Below are 6,000 nucleotides of genomic sequence, written 5' to 3'. Positions count from 1 at the left end.
GCGTTGATTATTATTATTAATTTAAATAATAACTTATGCTTTAATTAGTGCTTGCACTAATTAATAATCTAGAAGAAAATAAAATATAAAATAATGAAATTTAAAGATAAAGTTATAGTTCTAATTTTGGCGTAGTTATATTTATTTAATTGAATGATAATTATTTAGGAGTTTTATTTTAATTATAGACTCTATGTAATCTTATTAATTAAATTAATAAATATATTATTAAAAACGGTTCAAAAATTAATTAAAGAGAGAAAGTTTATTATTTAAGTTAAGATATTTTGTAATTAAATATCTAAAATAGTTGTACATGAAAAGGTAAAAGGTAATAAAGTAATAAACAATAATTGATTAGTGAGTTCCCTCTCATGATTGCATAATTAGAGCTCCAATTTAGGGGATAACTCTTTATTAGAGATCTAGAGCTCATTTTGTAAGGACACAAGTTTTGAAGAGAAAATTTTGAAATTTGATGAAAAGAATTGTTGAGAGTTTTGGAAGGTTTGAATTTGCATACATTTACAAATTGTCCTAGATTTTAGTTGTGGTTTTGTGGTTTTGGGGAGAAAATTTAGAATTGAATCAAAAAAATTATTGAAAATTTTAGAGGTTTGGATTTGAATGCATTCATAGATTTGTCTTGAATTTTAGTTATAGTTTTGAGGTAGGGTTTGAAAACTCATTGTAGAATTTTATTGAAAGATCTATCTACTTCGTGTCTTCTTGGGTGTTTGCATATTGCTTATTAATTTACTATATTGATTGTTGAATAAAGAATTAAATTGTAGAATTTGAAAAAAAAGAAAAAAATATTAATCAAGAAAACTTGACAGAGAAAAATTATAGAAAAACTGTAGAAAATTATTGTGATTGTATTCTTATAAACCCCTTTGTAATATAATAAAAATTTGATTATTGAAAATTGGAAGAAAATAATAAATTGAAAATTCAGGGTTTCACCTTTAAATTTGTCAGTAAAACTATGTGATTATCATGAATTTTTTAAATATAGATGAATATTTTTCTCACATCTAAAATAATTTAATTGCAATAGTTATTTGAAAAGAAAAAGATTAATTCAGAGGAAAGCATGTTGTAACTAAACGTATACATGCATGTGAAAACAAATATGATAAAAATAGAAAGCTAAGTATAGTATGGTTATATGCATGTGAAAACAAATATGTTAAAAATAGAAAGCTAAGTATAGTATGGTTGCATGCATGTGAAAAATAATATGCTAAAAATAGAAAGCTAAGTATAGTAAGGTTATATGCATGTGAAAAAAAATATGCTAAAAATAAAAAACTAAGTATAGTATGGTTGCATGATTTGAGAGATCAAAGACATGCAAAAATACTAATTGTACGTGTATTTTTATTTTATATAATTTTATTTTCACATTTATAATACTAATAATAATTTATTAATTTCTAAAATTAAAAAATATTATCTATTTAGTTATAAAGTGAATGTTAATATTATTGACTATGTAAGTCTAATTAAACTCTTAGTTGCATATAAATGATTTTATAATTATTAATGCAAGAAGAAAGTTAATAAATAGATATATAGAATTTTATTATATTTTAAAAGAAGTTGTGGTAGAGTTCACTTTGTAATCATTTAGTTAATAACTATTTGACTTTATGAGAGAAATTATAAATAATTAAATTAAATTTATAATTTTATCTCTAGTTGCATTATGAATTAAAGGAAAAGTAAATATTAATATTGGATTTAAATAGAAGTCAAATTAATATTTTAGAAATGAAATTGATATTAGTATTTAATCTAATAATATACATTTATATTATTAATTAAATCATTTATGATTTAAGATTATTTAAATTAAGAAGATGATAATATTACATGATATTTTATATGCACAAAAAGATTGGATATTAAATACTTATTATTTTAGATAAGTATATTAGCATAGCAATTTATATTAACATGTATATTCTTACTTTATTTCTAAACACATCCTTATGACCCAAACTAAACAAGAGAGATTGATGGAATTAAATCATGTGGTTGAGAACTATGTATTTTCTAATATTCTATTTATAGTCTTGTGATGTTTATTTTCTTGATAATTTTTTTTCATATATTGTTTAGTTGGCCAAGTTAGGACATGCACTAGAGGCATTTTTGAGATTTATTTTATTATTATTTGATTGGATGTCATGATGAAATTTATTATTTGAATTGAGATTTATGTTTTATGAGGTTTATGCTATTGAACATTTATGAGAACTTGAGTTTCGAGAACCAATGTTATTTTTTTTGAGTTGCTTGTTAAGGAACCAAATTCAATCAGTATTACTCTTGTGATATCATACAGTATTGTGGTTTGTAATTTTTGGTAAGGTAGTCTAGGTGCATGTCTATGAAAATGGCTTGTAATGGGGGTCAAGACCCAAAGTGGCTACCAGGGTAACTCATTGTAAGTTGTGTAACAAGTAATAACATAGTAATTAAAATATCTTTACATTAAAAAGATAAGTTTGAGATTTTTCTTCATCTATTTCTTGAGTGCTTGTATAGAATAAGGATGAGATGGAGATGATACCTTGAGAGATATGACTAGTTTCCTTATCTTCATGAGAGGGTATTCTATTTCTACATAGAGTCACTAGGGGGCTGGGGTCCTAAGAGACTGCTAAGGTAACCATAGAGTTGGCTTATGTGATGATACTCCATAGTATGTAGCCTGAGTCTCTTTTATAAATTTTAAAACATTTTTCTCTAGTCGTGTACTTGTTGGATATTATTTTTGATGGTGCATTTATTATGATTTGTTACTTATTGATTGGATGTTATTTATTGTTGACAATTGACTTTTATTAATGAATGATTAGTTATTCATTGGTAGTGTTTTTATTGTTGGAGTTAGTGATTGGTAGTTTACTTTTATTGATGATAGTTGTTATTGTAATCACCTAAAAATGGTCATCTAGACTATTAGCCCCCTTTTCAACATTTTGGCTAAATTAATTTAATCACTTACCTAAGCCAAATTGCTAATAATCAATTTATTTGATTATAACCTATAGTTTGACTATGCTATCCTAAGTTCATTATTTGATTAAAAGAACATGTCCCCTTTTAATTAAATAAAAGACCCCATTCTTCTAACCCACTTAAAGTGCACACATAAAGTCCTTCTTCTATTTTGCAATTAAAAGAAAAAGCTTTGTGGCTTTTGTCTTATATGACAAGTCAACTTATATTCTATTGGTTGACTTGTGTGTGCACATGGATCACTCTTCTTTTTGAATTCCACCGTTGATCATCCACCATCTTCATCTTGATCTCTACCGTCCATACATCTTTAAAAGGGAGAGAGCTTTCCCCCTCAATCAATCCTCATTTTTTGAATATTGTTATGCTGCAGGTTTTCTAACAGGTTTCTTTGGAGCTTTGTGGAGAACATCTATTTCTTGTCTACATTCTCTCATCCATGGCACTCTAGCTTAGCTTAGCTTTCATTTTTACATGTAGCTTAATCTCACATAGCTTAATAATGGTATTGTAACATTCTCATACATGTTTTAGCATAGCTCCACTTTGCATCTCATTCTAGCTTAATCTTCATTTGCATTGCATTCTTGAGGAACTCCTTGGGACATTTTCATTCTTGCATCTTATCTTTGGAACCTCTCATTGCATGGTTTACTAGCAAGAAGAGTATCTCTAAGGCTCATCTGAGAGCCCTTGAACTTGAAATACACTCTCTTGCACTCCGTGGATAGGGAGCTCTAAGCCGGCATCCAAGCATTCCAACTCATGGAATCGTTTGGATAGAATGGTTTAGAGTGTGACACAATCAAGTGTATATTTTTGATGCCCACCGTGGGGTTTGAATCAAGTTTCTAGCTCCATTTACTTTTATTTTTCATTTCTGATTTTTTACAGCAGCATATTGGATCTAATCAAATGCTTTTGTAGAATTATCACTTTGGTTTTAAGGCCAACCCATAAGTAAAATGGTTTGAAGGCCAAAAACTTAGTTGATTTAAAGATTTGATCATATCTTTTAAACTACTTGGAGTTTGATTCTGAAATTTTTTTTATAGGTTGTGTATATGCTCAAAATTTCTTAGTTTTATTTTCAAAGAATTTTGACATGATTTGCGTGAGTTATAATTTTTTCTTTATTTTTCATAAAAAACAATTTTCGATCGCAAATCAGTGTATTTTTAAGAAAAAATTACATTTTCAGAAATATTTTTGAATTGTAAGGGGGGTAATTTCTTTGTGTTTTGATTTTTGAGGTCGTATTAAGGATCAAAAACTTGATTTGATAAATCTGGCCTATTTTGACAAAATCAATCTGTAGAGAGCAAATGAAGATATTTTTTTAAATTTTTTGCATTTTTGGAAAGCTCCTTGATTTTTAGCAAGGGTCTCTTCTTTTCATTTCTATTTTTGGATCCAAAATCATAGCAAACAACTCCAATCTTATTGACTAGGTCAAAATCAAAGAGTAAAAATAAGAGCATTTGTGATTAACTTGCACTTTCTTTGCATGCACTTGGTTGGAAGATAAATTGAATTTTTGAGAAAAATAACCACATTTTATTCTAGATTTTTATGTTATTTCACACTAACTTATGGTGCTAACAAGTTGTGATTACAGGTTGCCATCCTTATGAAAAAAATTAAAACATTGCATAAAAAGAATGCATGTCAAAGCTTCAAATGCACAAGGGCTACTAACGATTGTTTGTAGGGCTGCTCAATGCATAAAAAACCCAATTTTGCATGTTCTTTACTTTTACATGTGCGACACATACTAGTTGTTTATTTTTAGGCACATTAAAACTTACAATTGGGATCTTTTGGTGATAGGAGAGTATGCTCTTCACCCTTGTGGTGAATCAAAAATCTTGACTTACCATTTGGTTTCAAGAGTAAGAGGCAACTAAATCTTCTTGGTGTGTTTTGGAGAAAACAATTAGAATAGGAGAGTATGCTCTTCACCCTTGTGGTGAATCAAAAATCTTGACTTTCAAAAGTTGATCCACTCTTTGTGTAGTTTAGAATCCTTTAGAGGGCTTGCTCTCGAACAACCTGAGAGGAACGACCCAAGTGGGGACAAGCTGATTACCTGGCTCTTCCAACCCACTATAAACTCAAGGCTACCAAGGACACAAAACTTTGGTAGACATAGTGTTTGTCTTCACCTAGTGTGATTGCTTATGGGATTTCGACCATAGGGAGATCACTAGGCAAAAATGCTTAAGGTACTCTTGTGATCGCGAGATTGGTTACTCATAGCAAGGTGAGGTGTCCCATAATTGGGAGCAAGAGGAACACTATGAACGAAATCCTTATCTAAACACCCTAAGTTAGTAACTACTTTTTTTAGCCACTCAACTTCTTGGTGCAAGGATCGATCCTAGTGGACTACTCAGATCACCCCAAGATTTTACACTCACCATCTGTGTTCCCTTGGTTATGCTTATGGCATTTCCATGACAAAGCCAATATCTCTTGTGCGAAACCACTTAGTGTGAGGCAAAGGAGCATCAAGTGTGGGCCAAGTTGTTGAGTAATGAACCATGTCCTTTAGGTAGATATTGTTTGATGTGTTCTCAAATGTGGTATACTTGTGAAAATATTTTGAACATACACATGACGATAATTCTAGTGATTTCTTTTAAGACCTCACATATGCTTGTATCATGCAAGGTTGCTTTGTCCCTTGCTTGATTGTTTGAAGACTACTCCATGTGTCACTATCTTGCTTGGAAGAAATTTCTTTTGAACATCAAATTTGCTATGCTATCAATTATTGCCAAAATTTGTCAACCAAGTAAAAATGTCAAGTGCAAACATTTTCTTGTGTTGCTTGCTAAGGGGAGTCTAATCATTTAATTTTTATTTTTAATGTCTCTAGTTCTTGAACATGCTTAAAGTGGCTCTTTGGTCTTAGTGCTCTTGGTCTTTCTATCTTCATGGTCTATGTACACTTGCTAGTTATAT

Source organism: Cupressus sempervirens, chromosome 5, assembly GCF_028749045.1.
Source record: "Cupressus sempervirens isolate cs-2001-9-10 chromosome 5, ASM2874904v1, whole genome shotgun sequence".
Lineage (NCBI taxonomy): Eukaryota > Viridiplantae > Streptophyta > Pinopsida > Cupressales > Cupressaceae > Cupressus > Cupressus sempervirens.
This window is presented reverse-complemented; position numbering follows the sequence as displayed.